General features: G+C 34.8%; 1 protein-coding gene across 3 annotated transcripts in view; it reads right to left on the reverse strand.

Moving 5' to 3' along the window:
• The window catches only part of Tfpi (tissue factor pathway inhibitor (lipoprotein-associated coagulation inhibitor)), a 65,489-nt gene extending 53,855 nt beyond the window's left edge, over positions 1 to 11,634 (reverse strand). For 2 of the 3 annotated variants that reach the window (XM_013030574.1, XM_013030567.1), the window contains exon 1: positions 11,384 to 11,634. The gene's annotated coding sequence lies outside the window, so the exon portion shown is untranslated. The remainder of the gene's footprint in view (positions 1 to 11,383) is intronic. The other variant, XM_013030560.1, reaches the window with a different exon arrangement.
• Positions 11,635 to 21,284: the final 9,650 nt, after the last annotated feature.

Here is a 21,284-nt window from a genome sequence, read left to right on the forward strand (position 1 = left end):
GAAGAATAATCAGAGCAATATGAATTTTTGAAAACTGCAAGAATGTGGGACAATTTGATTTTCATAGAGTAAAACAGTTTTACAGGAAACATTGCATTTGATTTGTGATGTAGATGCATTTTTTCACAATTTAAAAAAATACTGGTTTGGTCATCTTTGGTTTATGCAGCAACCTTTGTCTGCCTTTTTGTATAGTTAACAGATTCAATATATTCATAAATTCAGCTAGTAAGGTGTGGGTCGTCTGTATCTACTCAGGATCAAATCTCCTGTAAACTGTATTAATCACTGTGATTCTATTTCTCTTGCAGTGATTGGGTTAGATATTTTTCATTGATAAACCTCTGGTAATGTGATGAAAGGGAAATGTGCTATCCTCTAGGGTTAAAGATAGGGTGTTTAAAAAGTGATCCTTGACTAATTGAAGCTACATGGAAAAATCCTGTGTCCTCTCTTTCATGACTGTAACTAAGAGAATCCTCATGTGACACTGAAGACCCTAAGTAAGCAGTAATACATGAGAAAATGGAAGAATCTAAATTTGTGCCTAGTGATTCAATCTTAAAGCAGTGACCTCTGTATTATCTATAATGTGAGACAAGAAGTGAACACATTCCATTAAGCTATGCATTTTGTACTTTTCTTTTTTGCTCCCATCAGGTAAATATAACTTAACAGTTATTTTGCTATTTTTACTTTTCTGAACTAACTATTCACCAACTGAAAAAGAATACAAATTCTTTTGATTGGATGGGATGACAAAATTAGTTCTGTGAAGCCCAGGCCAAAATTACTTGTTTTTATCTTTAAAACTGTTGATATTGAAATGATTCTTAGTATTTTGGCTATTCAAAAAAATCCTGAATGTTCATGTTACATTTTATAATTTCACTCAGATCAAGAAATAATATTCTAGATATGTTAAATAAATATTAAAATCACAAACCAAACTTTGACAGGAATTGCAGACTGTATTGATCCTACCCATGTTTTTGAGAAAATCAGATAATCCAGTAGGGAAATTTAATATGAATTTGCCTCTTGTTATAGAAAAATCATAATTTTCTGGAGAATTACCTAATGTAAAATTCCCTGATGTCAATAAATGAGTCAAGCACACATGTTGACTACATTTTAAATTAAGACCATTTCTCTGGTTTAAATAACTTGTTATTCTCTCTTTTAAGAAAAAAGTAGTTGTCATGTTCAGAACAGGGGAATTTCCTCTAGGAAAATATGTTAAATTTTTTGGCTCTGTAGATCTTTCATTAGTCATAGTATAAAAATTGAAAGTAAAAATAATCTCATGGGAAGGAAACCGGAGTATCAGGCAGAAAATGAAAATATCTTGTTACCACAAGATAGCATACAACCTGGACTAAAGGAATTGTTTTATTTTATTTATTTATTTATTTATGTCAATCATGGGGCCTGAACTCTGGGCCTGGGTGTTGTCCCTCAGCTCTTCAGCTCCAGGATAGTGCTCTACTACTTGAGCCACAGCTTCGCTTCCAGCTTTTTCTGCTTATGTGGTGCTGAGGAATCAAACCTATGGCCTCATGCATTCAAGGCAAGTACTCTACCCCTGAGCCACCTTTCTAGGCCAAGGAATTATTTTTAAAATTAACAAAAACCTAAAATGGAAGCAAGCTCATGCCATTTTTTATATTGCTACTAACGAAAGAAAGCATGATAAATACATAAAGATAAACATCTGAAATATCTGAATAACTTTCTTTTCAAAGTCTGACATTTGTACATTGACAGAACTTTAATTCAAGTTCAAAAATTGTGACCATTCATGAAAGGGCAATTTTAATCTAGTCTCATGGATTATTTTCTTTTGGGTCCACTAAAGTAAATTTCAGATTATTAACAATTACTAGACATTAGTATTTAATCAAGATTTTCCATTGTGCTTTGGACCAATCTTTTATATATAACTGAGAAAGTTACTGAGTAAAATAAATATATTTTCTTATTTTTGTTATATTTTTGAAGAAGAAAAATACTTTTCCCTAAAAATAATGAGGAATATTAATTATTATTCGCAGTTAAAATAATTGAGAGCCTTGGATAAGGAGAAGAAAGAAAACCTGAGAATAAATAGTAGAATAGAGTATAAGAAGGAATAAGAAGATAATGAGAAACTAAAGAGCAGGAGAAATGCAAAGAGGTAGACATATTTCTCAGGATTTACAGTTGAGATTGAAAGAGAATGTGATCCATTATGGCTGTTGATATTTTTAAGTTTAAACATACAATGATCACAATAAAATAAAATTCACATACTAAAGAAAACAATAAAATAAAAGTCAATCAAGGAAATAAATAAAGTTGTAAAGAATACTCTTGCATTATTCCATTCTACATTCAGCAGTTCATAAATTGATTAAAGCTATTGGGAAAAAATGGAACCCAATTGTCTGGATTTTATAGTATAATGTCTCCCCCATACCCTGCAAAATAATATAGCATTCATTTTGAATGAGTTTACCTCTCTTCTTTGATTGTGATACAAATCAGTTTCTTTAACAGAAATTTGATTTGTAACATGCTATTTAGATATAGGCATGGAGGAAACACAAAAGCTGATATTTCAAGCTGTGTTCCAGTGGTGCACACCTGTAATCCTAGCTACTCAGGAGCCAGCCAATGTGGGAAAGTTGGGGAGACTCTTAATCTCCAATAAACTACTCAGAAAAAGCTAGAAGTGGAGCTATAGCTCAAGTGGTGGAGCACTAACCTTGAGCACAAAGAGGCTTGAGGACAAGAGGGACAGTTCTAGGCCCTGAGTCCAAGCACGAGAACCAGGAAAAAAAATATAATATTGATATTCATATCTAAAACAAAATAAAAGCTTCTGAGAATATACTTTTTACCTCTAATGAACAGAAGGTTCATTATTTTAAGAAATTCAAATATATAAAATTAGTTTTGGTTGAGAAGAAAGATAAAAGATTGAATGTATGGGCTGGGAAGGTGGCTCAGTAGTAGAGTGCTTGCTTTGCATGCATGAGGCCCTGGGTTTGAGTCCTCAGCACCACATAAGCAAAAAGAAAAAAGCCAGAAGTGGCGCTGTGGGTCAAGTGGTAGAGCACTAGCCTTGAGCTGAAGAGCTGAGAGACAGCGCCCAAGCCCAGAGTCCAGGCCCCACGACCAGACCCCCCCCCAAAAAAAGATTGAATGTATTACACATGTGTTTCTTTTTGTTGTTGTTGTTGTTTTGAGTCTGGTTGTGGAGCCTGAACTCTGGGCATGGGCACTGTCCTTCAGCTTTTCAGCTCAAGGCTACCACTCTACCACTTGAGCCAAAGTGCCACTTCCGGCTTTTTTTTCTTTTTGCTTATGTGGTGCTGGGGAATCGAACCCAGGGCCTCATGCACGCAAGGCAAGCCCTCTGCCACTAAGCCAACTTCCCAGACCCTACACATGTGTTTCTACTGTGGCTATTAAGAATGAAATTGTTATAGAGAGACTTATGTTTGCTCTATTTGTTCTCCTCTTTGTATTTGTTCTAGCTCTCCACATGTTAGCAAGAAAGGTGGATGATGTTTCAGGAATATGTATCGATTGCATTCTCAATTAACTAAGATAATCTAAATAAATCTACTATTTCCCATTGAGTGTGTTATTTATATATGGGGATATATGTACTTGCTAAGTCATAGAGAGACAACTGAGATCTTTCTAAGAAGATTCACTTTAGAAGTTTGATTCATAATTTCTGTTGCCATGTTAATATTGTATTTTTCAATGTCAAGGAGCAATAGCTAAAGCCAGGCCAAGTGCTTTGTTTTCCTTCAAAGTCCACCTATTTCTACTTTAGGTTTTGTTTACTTCTGATTATCTAAGATTATGAAAAAAGGAGAGCTCACATATAGAAATTCCCTACAAAATGTTACCATATTATTGTCTTCAGGAAAAGAGGAGAAAACTGATGTTCAATTTGCATGTGGTTATATTTTTTAAGCATTTGGATTTCGGATACATGATAATTCAGACAACTTGGTCTTTTGAGAGACATTATGGCTCCAAATTTTGTTTATCCTCATGTAGAGTAAACCTAACCCAATAGCAAATCACTTTTCAATTCTAGCTGTGAGAATGTTTCTTGTAATAAATACAAATGTGGAAAATCCCTAGAATTCTAATTGTGTTCTCGGGAAAAGTAGTATTTAATAGAGGTCAGAGGTTGGTTCAATGTTGGAACTTCAGTTGCTGGCAACTACACGTCTCTGTTCAGATGACATCTTGAGTTAGGCCTTTCTGAATCACCACTCTGAGAGGACAGGGAACCCCAAGCAACTGAGTCATGGGTCACAAGGTGTAAACGAGCTGAAGTTCAGCCAGTTCCATTTATGGAGTAAAGTATCAGACCAAGAAAGAATGAGAATCATATGACAGATAACTGAACGATAGATAACTGAAGCTACTTCCTTTTCAAATGAATAGGTTTCTTTTTGCCCTCTCACCTTACTATGAATGTTCTTTATTTTACATTTTTATAAAGACTAGAAAAATTGCTTCTGTTTGTTCCTAACGAATTTCAACCTATACATAATCATATAATATGGAATCAGAAAATGTTTTCCTATTGTATATCATTCTTAATTCCTTTGGGAATAATTTTCAAGGCATATGGAATTTAAATATGAATTTGATTAGCACACATTCATTGTCTGAGGGGTTAATTTTCACAATAGCAGACTTATCCTTCTATCACTCTCCCTCATTTCTCCTCAACTTCCTCAAACTAACTTTAGCTAGTTCCATTTTTTTTCTGTTTCCACACATGAACACAAAATATTTGGACCATATTCATTCTTTCAACCTCCCTGTTCTCCCTTCCTCCCTCTCAGTAGCAACTCATGTCCCAGACAGGAGTGTTTTACATTCCTGCCATTCATTTTTTTTAAAGTCTATGTTAATTAATGAGCACCAGTGGCTCATGTCTACCAGCTTAGCTATTCAGGAGGATGAGATCCGGAGGATGGCAGTAAGAGACCAGTGCTAGCATACAAGTTGACTGGACTTCATCTTGAAAATAACCAATAGAAATCGGGAATGGAAGTATTAATCCGGTGGCAGAAAGCCACTAGAGTCATGCCTAATAAGTGTAAGACCTTGAGTTCATACCTCCTATATTGCTTTCTCAAAGATTTCCTAGGACCTTGGAACCAGCATAAAAGATGTAACACTCATATGCCTCAGAGAAGAAAAGAAAAAGTAGCATCAAGCGATGACATGGCCCAAAGAATATGAAATAAATACTTCAGGCGAAGATACACGTGATATAAAATGAGTTGAGAGGTAGGGTAAAATACCCTCAAAACTCCTTGACACCTTTTTGAACATCAAAGAAGAAATTAAATCATTTTAAGATGTCTATTGGTCTTATGATGACATTTTAGTAAGAAAATTCAATTTTTAATAGTTTCAAAACTGAACCTTAATTGCATGTTTATATTAGATCCATGCTTATATTAGATCCTTTGCAGGATACGATAATATACAACATTTTTAATTTAAATTTTTTAGAATTTGAGACAGCTTGTAGAAAATTAATGATGTAAAGGGGTTAGAGAAATGAGAGGGTCAAGCTAAATAAAGTAAGGTACGTTCATATTTGAAATATCATGGTGAGCCCCCCCCCATTGAAAAATTAACATATAAGCCGGGCACTGGTGGCTCACGCCTGTAATCCTAGCTACTCAGGAGGCTGAGATCTGAGGATCACGGTTCAAAGCCAGCCTGGGCAGGAGAGACCGTGAGACTCCTATCTCCAAGAAACCACAAGGAAACCAGAAGTGGCGCTGTAGTTCAAGTGGTAGAGCACTTGCCTTGAGCTGAAGAGCTGAGGGACAGCGCCCAGGCCCAGAGTTCAAGCCCCATGACCGACAAAAAAAAAAAAAAAAAGAAAAATTAACATATAGTATGTGTGCATGTGTGTGTGTGTGAGTTTGTGAGTTTGTGTGTGTGTGTATGTGAGTGTGTGTGTGTGTGAGTGTGTGTGTGTGTGTGTGTGTGTAGACTGGTAGGACATGTGGATTCAGGGCCTCATGTTCTCGCTCCACTTTTTCATTAATGTTTGATTATTTATTCTATTTTATTTAAAAAAGCAAACAAACAGTATCCTTACTATAAAGCCCAGGTGGCCTGGAACTTGCTATATAGTCTAGATTGGTATCAAATTTGGAGTTCTCCTGTCTCAGCATGCCAACTGCTGGGCCTAAATGAGATTAAAAACCGTAGAATTTAAATAAGATACATAAGAACTTGGATAAAGTATGCATCCTTATGTACTCTTAAAACACTTACGCTAATATAAAATATTTCAAATGCTAATTTAACTTTTCCATTCAGATTTTTGTGTTTGCCTCATTTGGTATAAGTAATTGATCTGGAGACATCTGAAACCATACTTCCTTTCACAAAAGGAAAAAGTTTTGATTTGTGTTTAGTTTACTAGGGGTTCCCTATGTGGAAGTGCCTAACAAGTTATCAAGAGCAATAATAGAAGTGCTCGATGAACTAGTGACAGCTAGATTGATTTTAGGCATTTGGAACTCATTTGTCATCTAAAATAGCAGAGTGAAGTATTGTTTGTATACAACCATTATCAGAAAGAAATGAACAAATTGTTTATCTGAGATAAAGTCACTATTTTGACTGGGAGAGAGCTATGGAAAGAGTGACACTGTCCAAAAAGAAATGTACTTATATATTGGAACCTCTCTGTATATTACCTTTATAATAAAATAAAATTATGTTTAATAACAGAAATAATCTTTGTAGAAACAGTGAATTTAAGTGCTTCTTTGTGTAAACATATGTGTAGGCATTCTCTTCATAATTTATGAGATATAACAGCCCATAATTGTGTTAGGTCAACCAGACATTTGAATCTATTATAGTCTGTGTTCTTAAAACTTCTCTTTTAATTTATACTTAGTTTTAATATATTGATAAAATGTAAATAATAATCCTATTCCCAGTCAAAATAGATCAATAGACTAGATTTATTTTGCTCCCTGGGGAAAAAAAAATCCATGAAATAGTATTGACCATACAGTTAGAGAACAAGAGTACAGTCCTGTGTCCTACATTAGCTCTGAATTGTGTTTGAAAAGAATCTCTTCTTTAATGGGCAACTTGGATCCTGAATTCGGGAGACAAACCCAAGTGTATTGGAAGGCAGAGTATTGGAGGTTAGAGAGAGTTATACAGAGATGCATTAGAGAAAACAAAACAGAGAAAACACATAAAGCTGGAACTATTTCTTCACCCTAAGTTGCAAAACATTGCAATTAATAGAGTATCAAGTAGAGTACTCAAAAGATTGTTTCAGCAATGGGGAAAAATTAACCACAGAATAAACACTGGCTTATTCCTGCTCAATAAAACTCAACAGCAAGACTAAAAAATAACAAATTTTCTAAGCAATTAAATCACAATCCAGAACAGAGATTTAAAAAATCACATAAATACAATGTATCCAGCATCCAACAATGTAAAACACAATATTAGGTATCCACATACAAATTACAAAGCATTTAAAAACAGTAATGTATAACCCATAATGAAGAAAGGCAAAATGACGTAGAAAATAAAGATAATAAAGAAGAATATAAAAGCAATTTTAACTATATTGTATATGTTCAAAAAGCTAGAGACAAATATTAAAAATTCAGAACATAAGGAACCAAACCAGATTTCTGAAGATGGAGACAATAGTAGGTAAAATAAAAAATATATTAGATGGTATTATAAACCAATTATGCACAGTAAGAGAAAAGGTCAGTAAACTTGGAGAATGATAGAAACTATGCAAATTGAAACCCAGAGGAAAGACAGACTACAAGTCATAAATGAAGCATTTGAAAGTTGTGAAATGACTTTAGCATCCTAGTTAGTTTTCATTGAAATAGAATTCTGGAAGTGTTCCTTTCCTTTTGCATTTAGATATATTCAAAATCATTGACATAAAAAGGGCAAGTATAGATATACCATTTTAAAATAACTGTTTTGATTTATTTTCTGAGGTGGAAATATCTGTGACTTTAGCTTTCTAAAGAGACATGAAAATGTGAAAATATTCACAACCAATTTATGTCATTTCTGTAATTTCTCTGTTTAAATCTTGGAAAATGAGGAATGAGCTGATGTGAAGTGAGGTGTTATGTAATTCAAAGTTCTGACAGAGATAGTTGGTCAAGAATAGACAGACAGCTTGAATTAGGTTGGTTTTGTGGGGGTGCTGAGCATGTAGTACTGTTCAAGGGTAACAGTGGTACACTATGTAAGGTAATAAAAGCATTACTTCCATAGTATACGTGTCCTACTGACAGGCACACTCACTTTCCTTATGATAAAGTAGACTTACTTTATATTCCCTAACAAAAGCATACACTATTTTTCATCACAGAGTTGTATTTTTTTGCCACAATCCCACATCTCCTCAGAGACTCATGATCTACCAAATAAAAACAACTGGCATAGTTTTACTGCTGTACTGGGATTTCTACTGTGGAACATGATGTCTTGTTATCCTTTTTGTAAAAAAAAAAAGATTATGACTTAAATATGTATTTGTTCAAACTAAGAACTTATGGCCTCACAAAGACAGAACTAAAGAGAGCAGAAAACTGAAGTTTCCTTGGTTTGGCAAAGAAGGAAAGTTTATTTATCTCTGTGAATAGATGTACTCAGTCTTTTGTAGTGAACTCCTAAGCACTAGTTCTACTTGGTACTTGACACTTGAGGAAGTGAAAATAGGAAGAGAAGGATAATATATCCCTAGAGTTGATACATTGTATCAGTCATTGAGAATCAGAGTCAAGAAAGATGGTCTTCATGAAAAAAATCTTGTTAAAAAACCCCATAACGATCTTTCCTCACTTGAGCGAAATTGGATATCTAGAAACAAGGACTTCAATAGGCTTGCTAATTCAGATGTTTCCTAAGGGACCTAGTAACAAAAAGAATTCTAATGTTCTTATATTTCTATAAGGGTAACAGAACTTCCTTTGACACTAATATATTTTAAAATACTTTTACCATTTCAAAAGGCATGTCAAAAGTGCGAGTCCTCAAATAGACGAAAGCTATAATGGCAAATAAAGACTTGGTGGCTGACTGGAGAAGGCCTTTATTGAGATTAGATGATTCATTGTAGTGAAATTCACAAACCATGTCTATAGACTAGAAACAAATTGCAGATAAAATAAAGGCATTTTAATTTATACTAACAATCCATTTGCCTAATTTGTAGTAAGTGTTTTTGTTTTGAAACTCATATTCAGATTACTTCACATTTCATCTTGACTCTACTTTGGATATTTGTAAAGGGTATTTACTTTTACTTCCCCTTGTATTGGGTAGGAATATAACATGGAATCACTGTACAAAGTTTGCAACACTGAATTTAATTAACCAATTAATCCTAAAATTTTTTTAGTACATTTACTGCTAACTTAAATTGCTAGGCATTCTGAAAACAGATTCAGCCTTTTGAGATTGGCCTTTTTTCTCCAGTCATTCATTATTCTAAGCACTTACCTTTTGAATTTGAATAATGTAAATTGCTAAAATTAAAATCAAGTTTCAACAAAATAAAACACCAGAAAGTGGGTACAGGAAAGAGATGGAATAGGGCCAAGAGGGAAGGGGCAGATGAATGAAGAGGAGGAGGAGGGACAGTGCAGTCAATCATCCAGTGTATCTCCTACAAAATCCAGAAGAGTGAGGGAAAGGGCAGGCAGAAGATGAGAATGTTGGAAGGAGGAACACTGATCAAAATGCACTGTATTTATAAACTGCCTTGTTAAGTGGCAACCCCTTTGTACAACTACATAAGATAATAATAGATGAAACAAATAAAAATCATTTCTTAGGGAAGAAAAACATTTCTGTTATGAAAACAAAGTAAAACATGTACATGACCAGTTTGGTATATGTAATGAGAAGAACTAAATAGTAGCATGCATGCCATTTAACTTTTCCAATGCTCCATGATCACCTGAATAAGACAATTTTATGACTTCCCAACATAATTAATCAAATACTTCAAAATATTTTTAAAGTTTTACATTTTATGTTTTTGTGTAAGCCATTAACACCTTCAACCTGTTAATACTTTACATCATTTTATTTACCAGGGACTCCAAATTAACAGGACTCAAAATTAGTTTCCAAAGAGACCATACCATAGGGATCAGGTCAGATATGAATAAAGTGCCTTGAAATAATCACATACAAAATGAATCATGTAAAAATATCTTTTTGAGTATCTCCATGTGGCCCCAACTATTCCCCTCTGACATAAATTCTGTCTTTACACGTAACATGTGACTCACTGGCTGTGAGCTTCCTGCTTGTCTTCTGCCCTTTGTGTTTATGTTATCTCATATTACACAAAGTCATTTTGTGACTAATTTCCAGTGGTCTGAGTCACAGTGTAGCTGTTATCTTTTCTTTTTTTCTCATATAGAACAGCTTTGGCTCTCATTTCTTAGTACTAATTCTTTCATACAGATGAGTATTCTTCATAATTAGATAAGTACATGTTGCATTATTCCATTGTTACTCTTATACTATGTGTTTTTCTGATTACCAGAAGCAATGTTTCATGTTACATACCATTTCATGATGCTGATATATAATCTACTGTTTTTATTCTCAAAATTTCAAAATATTCACAATTTTGAATATTCAAATCCTAAGGTTTCATATTTAAAACTACTTTACAAGCTATTTTTCTTAGGCAATTAGTTAATGCTGACATCAAAATAAATAGTGTTTTAAATGATCTTTAAGTAGTTTTATCCAATAGTTGTCATTTAACAAAACAGTTTCTGAATACAATATGTCTTGTTCAAAGGTCACCCCTTTCAACATTCTCACCCATCCCTCCCCTACAAGAATTCTCACGTTTTGTTGCATTTTAAACATCATCAGCTAACCCAAAAATGTAAGAAATTGCTTTAAACAGAAGACTGATAGACTTCTATTATGTTTTCTTTAACATATTAATGCACAAACTTAAAGATAATTCAAGCTTTCCAATTAATTAGACACTGGTAACAAACTCTACTACAATTTTAAAGCAAAAAACGGCTACATCTTACCCACTGTATAGAACAATTTTTTATGGTCCTAAAAGCAATAATACTCCTCAGACATTTGCTTAAGAACTAAATGCAAAATGCAGAGTAGTAAATTTTGCATGGTAACGGAGCCTACTTTGTTTATAAGGAAGAGCTGATTTTCATTTTAGGAGAAGAGATAGTAAGTCTTCTGTCTGTGTTTAGCAGCTTTGTCCAAAATAAGAGAAATAAAAACTATTTCTCATGGACTAAACAGTACATTCCCAAATACTCACAAGTAAAATCTCTGAAGAAAGTTCTTGCACGGAGAGATTTTTTTTTTTTTCAGAATAGACGTGAAGTTATTTTGTTTTCTCTTCCAGGTGTTGAAACAGGACTTTTGTTCTCCGCCTCTTCTTTTAGACACATCAAGAAAATGAGGAGTGAGGAAAACTGAAAGAAATGCAACCTGACCCTGCTCCCAGTGGAAGGGCGAGGTAAGGATTTTGACGGTTTGCAGTCCAGTCTCTCTGTGTATCACAGGAAAGAGGGAGCCCTGGAGCTTGTTACAGAGATCACAGCACTTGGAAAAACCCTAGCTTCCTGTTAGGTCACGGCAACTTTGTCTCTATTTAGTTTAAATTTGCCAAACTCTTCAAAAGCACTTTTTCTTTTCCCAATGGAGGAAACAGATGAAGGAAACGTTACACTAAGATTTTTTTTTCAGAAAGGATTATTTTTAATGTGTGTGGGTATACATACATGTATACATACATAGACTATATTTATATATCTATACTTATGTATAAAATTTTTTAGAAAGCAGTATTTTATATGTGTGTATATTACAAGAATCTTAGTTATATGTATCTATGTATAGATATTTTATAAATAATAAATCAAACTAGAATTCTATTTTTGCCATAATTGTAAAGAACATTTTTCTCCCAGATTTTTAATTTTTTTAAATTTTTTACTTTTATTCATTATTGTGAAAATACTGTACAGAGGGGTCACAATTACATGGGCAAGATAATGAGTGCATTTCTTATCAAGCATTGTTGCCTTTTCCTTTGTTTCTCCTTACCATCCCTTCCACCCCTTCCCCCTCTCCTTCTCCCCTCCCCCCCTCCCCATGCCAAAGTTGTAAAGTTCACTTTCGACATAAAGTATTGTACTTCCTATTGTTGCAATAGGTCCACCTGTATCCCTATTTAAACAATTTGTTTTTTCCCTTCCCCTCCACAAATTATACCAACATCAAAAACAGTGAAAACAGGGGTTATACTGTGGGCGAGGGACATACAAAGCAGCAAAGAAATGTGTTAGACACAATACCAAGAAGGAAAAACCATTTGAGTCCTTATCTTGAGGTTCATTTCACCTAACATCAACTTATCTGACCTTTTCTGCTTGTCTCATACATATACTGTTTATTGCAAATAAGGGAAACCATGGGACCTATGTTTCTTTGGGCCTGGCTTACTTCACTTATAATTTTTTCAAAGTCTTTCCATACCCTAACAAATTGGCAATGTCATTCTTTCTAATGGAGGCATAAAATTCCATTGTGTATATATACCACATTTTTTTGATCCATTCATCTACTGAGAGGCATCTGGGTTGGTTCCATATCTTAACTATGGTAAATAATGCTGCAATAAACATAGTCGTGCTGGTAGCTTTAGTATGGTCTTGTTTGTGATCATTTGGGTAAATGCCCAAAAGTGGCATTGCTGGGTCATAGAGGATCTCTATGTGGAGTCTTTTGAGGAACCTCCATACTGCTTTCCAAAGTGGCTGAACAATTTTACACTCCACAACCAAGAAGATTCCCTTCTGTCCACATCCCCTCCAGCAACTGTTGTTATTAGAGTTCTTGAGTACAGCCATTCTAACTGGGTGAGATCTCTGAAGAGGAAAGGATGGCCAATAGACACATGAAGAAATGCTCAACCTCCCTAGCCATAAAAGAAATGCAAATCAAAACAACATTGAGATACCAGATTTTTATTTTTTAAAGCATTTATTATTGGGTGCCAGTAGCTCCTGCCTGTAATTCTAGCTACTCAGAATGGTGATCCTCAAATTTCAGCCTCCCAGCTCCTCTGGAGGCTGAAATCTGAGAATCACTATTCAAAGACAAACCATGTGACCCTTATTCAATTAACTACCAGAAGAAGCTCCAAGTGAATCTGTGGTTCAAGTAGTAAAGTTCTACTCTTAAGCAAAAAAATTAAGGACAGCACAGGCCCTTCATTCAAGTCCCAGGACTTGGATACACATTAACAGAAGCATTTATTTATCATTCCATTATTAATAAGATATCCTATTTCAGGTTGTTTCTTATCTTCCAATTATTTCTTTCACATTTTCAGAATATTTAAGAGAAAAAAGTGACAATTATTATTTTATTTAGAGTGATCACAAATAATGTATTTTCTACTGTAAAATGTTAGTTTATCAACTCTACCTCTATTGCTTGCTAATTTTACAACACTTAAAAGTTACTGAAATTCTCTCTGTCTCAGTTTCTTTTCTTCTAAATGAGTAATAATAAAAATTCTTAAGCTTAATATAAAGTGCAAGTGGATTGGTACATGTATAAAGGACTCGTGTCTGGCCCTAGTGCTACCATTGTTACTGTCATTCCTATATTTAATATCATTATTTTCAAGATTTTGAAATATTTAGAGATCTCACTCAACCTGGCTCTCTTGTAGATCCAAATTGCCAAAGATAATGCAGTTTTTCTTTCATAGAATACGGTCAGATCAGGCAAATCACTGGAGGTAATCCAACTTTCCTGTCTTCTCCTCCTTCCTCTTCTCTGTGTCCTCCAGTTTCTTGCTTCTTTCCTTTGACCTCTGTGTAAAGGACAATCTTTCTTCCTGTGTGTGTTTAACCTATAATGGTCTTATTTATTTCTCATAAGTCAGAGGTCTTTTCTATTTGTTAACTGTACTACACAAGTTTCCAAGTCTGAGCAGCGCCATGTAGTGAATGAAATCATACAGTGACTTCAAAGCATAAGTTCTCTGTGATTCTCCCTCTTCTGTGTCCTCACTTTCAAACTATGTTAACAACCAGTCCTCTTATTGCTTCCTGCCTTGACACATGCAATTATTATTGATACTCCCTTCTTACTTAGATTGTTAAGTAAGGTGTTGTGTGCCTTACATGTCAATGGATATGTTACATTTTTGACCAGTCTGTAGGCTCCACTAAGATTGAGATAAGCTCAATCAAATGTACTTTCTTAACAATTTGAACCTGGATGGAAAAAAGTAGACCATACAGGACAGATTCTGAGTTAACAAATTGCACCAGCAGCCATTATGATTGTGTGGAAGACAGCTGTATTGAGAAAGCTAGTTGAGTATGAATGTTGAAAACATAGAGGAAAGGCAACCTGTAACATCTTGGGAGAACTAGGGAGGGAATGAAAGCAAGAATGAAATCAAAAGCAAAAGAGGTCTGTAGTGATAGTGTTTTTCCAGGTCTAGTTCAGGTTTCCTATTGAAGAACATGCATCCTAGCATGAAACCCCTTTGTCCTGCAGCCATTTAGGAAACCATTTTTCTTACTTACAAAGAGCCCTATGTGAAAGAGCTGCAGGTGAGATGAAATTCTTTTCTCAAAGATTTTTTTTTTACTTAAGCTATACTTAGAGTCAGTGAAAATTTCTCAACTTCTCTCCCTCAGCTTCTCTTCTTATGTAAACGACCTTGTTGTTTCACTATAGTGAATCTACACTGATTGGGTAACATACATTTATTTTAAAGTTTATTTTATTTTAATGTAAAGGTGATTACAGAGAGCTTACAATTATATAAACAAGGTATTGAGTACATTTCTTGTCAAACAGTGTTACCCCCTCCCTCATTTTTTCCCACTTTCCTCCCCCTCTATTCTCCTTCCCCCCATTTCAAACATAATGTCTTCTGAGTATCACTCTTCACCCATTTTTATATGTCTCACAATTTTGTGATTTCCTTTCTCTTCCCCAAATCAGATAAACATATATATATAAACATATATATATATATATATATACAGCATACCAAAATCAAAAACAGTGACAAGAAGAGATAAATCAAAGAGAAACCATGGGACCTATGTTTCTTTGGGTCTGGCTTACTTCACTTAATATGATTTTTTCCAAGATCTTCCATTTCCTTACAAATGAGGTGATGTGAATGTTTCTGATGGAAACATAAATTTCATATTCATATATATATATATATATATATATCACATTTTCTTGATCCATTCATCTACTAATTGGTATCTGGGTAGGTTCCACATCTTAGTTATAGTGAATAATGCTATGATAAACATATTTTTACTGGTAGCTTTAGTATGGCCTTGTTTGTGATCATTTGGTTAAATGCCCAGAAGAGGGATTGCTGAGTCATAGGAGAACTCTATCTGTAGTCTTTTAAGGAACCTCCATGCTGCTTTCCATGATTTCCCTTATTTGAAATAATTAGTATATGTTTAGGATAATCTTAGCATATGAGCAGAATTGCTCAGTAGGTATCTAAATATGACTGTATAAGATGATGCTAAGTGAATGAACCCCAAGTCATAGACACATGTTGTTGTTGTATGTGATTCCTTATTTCTTTTGTGTGTTCTTACCCCTATGGTTTATACCCTGTTGTCACTGAATTAGGGAAGGGAAGGTGAACAACAGAATGGTGAGACAAAGGATAAGGGGGGAACCAATGCAACAGTGATACTAGCAAGACAATATGTTGGAAATGATCTGTACAACTTAAGGGGGATGGGGAGGAGGAAAAGTACGAGGAAAATGGGGAGTGGATAACAAGTTTGAAAAGAAATGTACTTGTTACCTTACTTATGTAACTGTAACCCCTCTGTGCATAACTTTGGCAATAAAAATATTAAAAAGCAAAGGGAAAAAAGCAAAAGAAAACAGAAATAACTTTTCTTTGGTCGGTCTTGGAGCTTGAACTCTGGACCTGGGCTCTGTCCCTCAGCTCTTAAGCTCAAGGCTAGTGCTCTACTACTTGAGCCATAGTACCACTTCTGGTTTTCTAGTGTGTAATTGGAGATAAGAGTCTCATAGACTTTCCTGCCTGGGCTGGCTATGATCCTCAGATCTCAACAGCCTAAATAGCTAGATTTAGAAGTGTGAGCCACCAGTAGCCAGTTTATACATAGAGTAAAAAAATAAAACTCCTATTTCCATATGTTGGAGTTCATTTCAGCTAGCATTATTTTATATGGTGCTATGCACTTAGCTTTAGAGCTATTGTGATCCTCTGCTAGGACTATCCTGGACATACACTAATTACTACAAATAAGGGCAACCTGGAGCCTATATTTCTTTGGGTCTGGCTTACTTTACCTAATACGATTTTTCCAAGTCTCTCCATTTCCTTCCAAATGGGATGATATCATACTTTCTGATGGAAGCATAGAATTCCATAGTGTATATATACCACATTTTCTTGATGGGCATCTGGGTTGGTTGCATATCTTAGCTAAGGTAAATAATTCTGCAATGAACATGGTTGTGCTGGTTGCTTTAGTGTGGTCTTATTTGTGATCATTTGGGTAAATGCCCAGGAGTGCAATTGCTGGGTTATAGGGAAGCTCTATGCTTTGTCTTTTGAGGAACCTCCATATTGCTTTCCAGAGTGGTTGAACAAATTTACATTCCCACCAAGAGTATAGTGGTGTTCCTTTTTGGTCACATCCCTGCCAGCATCTGTTATTTGTTTTCTTGATAATAGCCATTCTAACTGGGGTGAGGTGGAATCTCATGTAGTTTTGATTTGCATTTCTTTTATGGCCAGAGATGTGAACAATTTCTTCATGTTTCTATTGGCTATTCTTTTTTCCTCTCCAGAGAAGTCTCTTTTTAATTCTTTAGCTCACTTATTAATGAGATGGTTGTTTTCTTTGAGAATTTGTTATTGGGGGGTTCAATTTAACTACAACCTCTCTAAATCTATGTCCTCACCAAATTATTAAAATAATGTTTTTCTTTACTTTTCTATACATCAGGAAATATTTCCTAATTTTATCCTTTAAGACAATTGTTTTATGACCTATCTAGTTCAGGCTGCATGCCAGTTACTTATGCTAGTAATCCAAGCTATTAAGGAGGCTGAGATCTGAGGATTGCAGAAAAGTCCATAAGACTCTTACTTTCCATTAATCCCTCAAAAGGAAGTGGAGCTGTGGCTCAAGTTTTAGAGCACTCTAGAGAGCACAAAAGTTCAAGGGTAGCACTCAGGATCAGGGCGCGCGCTCGCGCTCACACACACACACACACACACACACACACACAGAGTCCTAACACACAGATATATCAAGTTCAAAAATGCTGTAGCATTGTGTTATAAACTTTGCATTGTCAGAATGCAGGATGGAGAACACTGAAAGTAGAAAAAGTTGTGTACACTTTAAAGTAGATTAGTTTTGGTAAAGAAATGTGGTATAAGTGTGATAATCAAAATTCCATTTCAGGAAATTGAAAATATGTTTCATGCCATTTGCCAACTTTGAACTTGTGAAGGATTCTGTATTCCCTTATTCCTTCATTTAAATGATCACACAAAATGTGTCCACAAAAATATTTCATCAGATCCAACAAAGATATCTACCTTAGTCTTCATCTTTACATCCAGAATCTATTTATGTCATTTTTTTCTTTTGTTATGAAATTAGTTTAATCTTTGAGGCCCTAATTTTACTGATGTGGATAATGTACCCTTCTTTTTTTTCTTTATTGTGAAAATAACGTACAGACGGGTTACAATTACACAAGCAAGGTAATGAATACATTTCTTATCAAGCATTGTTGCTTCCTCCTTTGTTTCCCCTTCCAATTCCTTCCCATCCCCCCCACCCCTGCCTAAGTTGTAAAGCTTGTTTTTCGACATAACGTCTTGTACAACTCATTGTTGCAATGGGTCCACCTGTATCCATATCTAAACGATTTGTTTTTTTTCCCTTTCCCTCCACAAAGTATACCAACATCAAATACCCTTCTTACTGTAGGTAATCTACTATGAATTAAATCTTCTGTTGGAATTTGGCCATTTTTAGTAAGTCTAGGCAATTAGATATCTACTCTGCTTACTTCTCCTCTTCCTGGGACATGTGGAATTTTCATGCCTCTAATTAGGGACGACCCCTGGACCATTGGCCATTAGCTGATCATACTGCAATGAGAGAAAGATCATTTGGTCTGCATGTATCTAATATGGTTTGGTTAAGATTTAGAATTAAAAATGAGTTTTTAGTTTGGATCGTCCTCTTGCGAACTGTAGCCTTGCCATTTATGAATAGCTTCTCTCTTGGATGGTTGAAGCAACTATTCAGCAAGTCTCAAAAAGCCTCTGTTCTTTCCTCTTTGCTGATCTTCTTAGGATAACTGCTAAAAAAAAATGAAACATGGAAAAGCAATGTTGCTGTTGTAAATCAAATTGCTAACAGCTAAGGCCAGCTGCTTCATGTTTTAACCAAAGTATAAGATCATTTTAGCAGTAAAAAATTTTATGTACTAGCTAATATTGAGTTTGTCAGAGAATCCCATGAATACATTTATTTCAATTTTTCTAATCACTGTTTCCACTTTCTTAATTTCTCTTTTTATTAAATTATTTTTAAGTAGTTGCACAAAGGAGTTGCCATTTAACAAATCAGTTTGTGAATACAATGCATCTTGATCAATGTCATCCCCTTCAACATTCTCACTCATCCTTCCCAACCTACTCCTTCTCTTACTTTTCTTAATTTTGTGATACATATACACATGTATGTATATATACATATATTGCAATATATTACACATACACATATAATTCTTGACTGAATTCTCACCACTCCCCATGTCTCCTCTTAATTCATCTATCATTTTCCCCTTGACCCCACCCCACTAATTTCAAGTTTCCTGGGATTATTTTTTGGCTTTTGACTCTGCCTTTCTGAGGGATTACACTATGAATTCTACACAATTTGTTAATTCATTTGTAACCATTTGCATGCCACCTAATATGTCTACTTATAAGCTATCAGTTAATTTAGCTTCCCCTTATAAGGGAAAACATGTAACCTTTGTTTCTCTGGGTCTGACTTACTTCACTTTAACACTTTTCCATTTCTTTCCAAATGGTACAATATCATTCTTTCTAATGAATGAATAAAATGCCATTGTGTATCTATACCGTATTTCCTATGGTGTAGAATCAGTCCAGGTGTCCCCTAAGTATGAGAAGAACATTTTCTTAATTTTTAAATGAAAATTTAAAAAATAACAATTTCATTTCCTAGGGAAGCAAGAACAATTAGATCTGAACCACAAAAATGGTCATGCTTAACTTCTCTTCTTACTCTTTCTGTGATAGATTGTACTATTTATTTCACACACATTTGTTGCCCTCACCCCGGCACGTCCTAAATGACCTGTTAGAAGAATATTTCCCTTTGGCTTAACAGCAGGTTTTGCTACGTAACTAACATGAGCAAAGTGTTAGCAGAAACAAATAAGGAAATGATGGCTAAATAGATATTTTATGAGGTTTCTGGAGAGTTTATTCGTTTCCGGTTCTTTAATTGTGTCCATTTTCTGGGCCAGATGAGTGTTATGTCTGAGGTAAGGGCTGTTTTGGCAAACAGATCCAAAATAAAGAGTGAATGGACTGTAAACACCAATGAGCCTTAAAAGGACAGAAAATGTGTTCATCATCATCAAAGGCTCTGTAGATGTTGGATTGTTTGCCCCTGTTATGTTTAAATTGGGCAGATATAAATAATGCATGTCTTATTCCTATATTTTTTCTGTTTTTCCTTCGGAGATACACTCTGTTGACTGTACTCGTATTGCATCAAAAGCATCTGGTGACTGACGTCCCCATGACCGTCCACCTCTTGCCTCTGCATCTCCCTGGAGCTCCATTCCTTTCATCTTCCTTCATACTTCACAACAGGATATGAAGTAATTTGATGCAGAGAATGCTTTCTGGAAATTTATTTCTGTCAATCTCCAGATTTAAGCAGCAGTTCATTAAGCAACAACATTAAAAAACCATCAAGTTAAAATATGTTTAATATTAAAGTAAATTATTGTTACACAATATGGTAATGACGGAAAGGTTTCCAGGGATTTTAGGATTCCAAGCAAGCAAACTCAGTAGGAAAATTCTGTCTTTTCAAAAACCATTGAAATTCCATATGAGTAGTAATACTCAATACTGGAGTCACTACATGACTTTGTTTTACCTAGTTGGTATTTCTTATTACGAAGATATTGCTTTCTAATTTTGAAGAAAGAATTGTTACTTAGAGGTTGTGTCAACATGTGAGACCATGAGTCTTTCTCTTGGTATGAGAGATAGCAACTCTTACAGATTGTCTCAGAATGACTTAATCACAACTTCTGGCATCAAAGGTTAGCAATCTGAGCAATGATCTTCCTTCAGCACACAAACCTTAGGAAAACAGAGAAGGCCAATCTTTGTATCATCTGTATCTAGCTATTACATTTTACAAGGAAATATTACTTTTACTGAATTAAAAATAGGCCTCAAAGGAAGTATACACGTTAATTTTTTCTCATTGACTAGAATCAGATATTTTAATTATGTATTTGTTTATATTATCTTTAACTGGTGGTACTAGAGGTTTCAATTCAACATGGGAGTTGATGAGTATAATGCATCTGGATCAATGTCATCCTTTCAATCATTCTTCCCCATCTGTCCCAACCTTACCCATCTCCGCAAGTTACCTGGGTCTATTTCACAAATGTACATTGAAATTATATCAAGATATTTTATTTGAAGAAATACGTATTCATATTTTTACTCTGATTAACTAATGCTAGTTTTTATGATATTGTTTTTCAAAGTCACTGTTAGAAAGGCAAATATTAGCTCTCCTAGTAAGCCTGCACATAGAACAGTTTGGTGATGAACTGGTAGTATACTAGTTATGTGAACCTAAGAGCACTCTTAAATATACTGATTTTCCTTTTCAATAGCCTTTCACACAAAGAATGTTACCATTCTTGGAAAGCTGTGTGGATTTTAACATTGCTCTTTTTGGTTGCCTCAATCAAGAACAGATGGCAATAAATGCCTACAGAATTTCTTCCTCAGAGGAGGTTTATTATTAGCCCTGCTTTTTTCCCTTCAGGAAGAGAGAAGATCTCATAGG

Source organism: Dipodomys ordii, unplaced genomic scaffold, assembly GCF_000151885.1.
Source record: "Dipodomys ordii isolate 6190 unplaced genomic scaffold, Dord_2.0 Scaffold5, whole genome shotgun sequence".
In the NCBI taxonomy this organism is placed as follows: Eukaryota; Metazoa; Chordata; class Mammalia; order Rodentia; family Heteromyidae; genus Dipodomys; species Dipodomys ordii.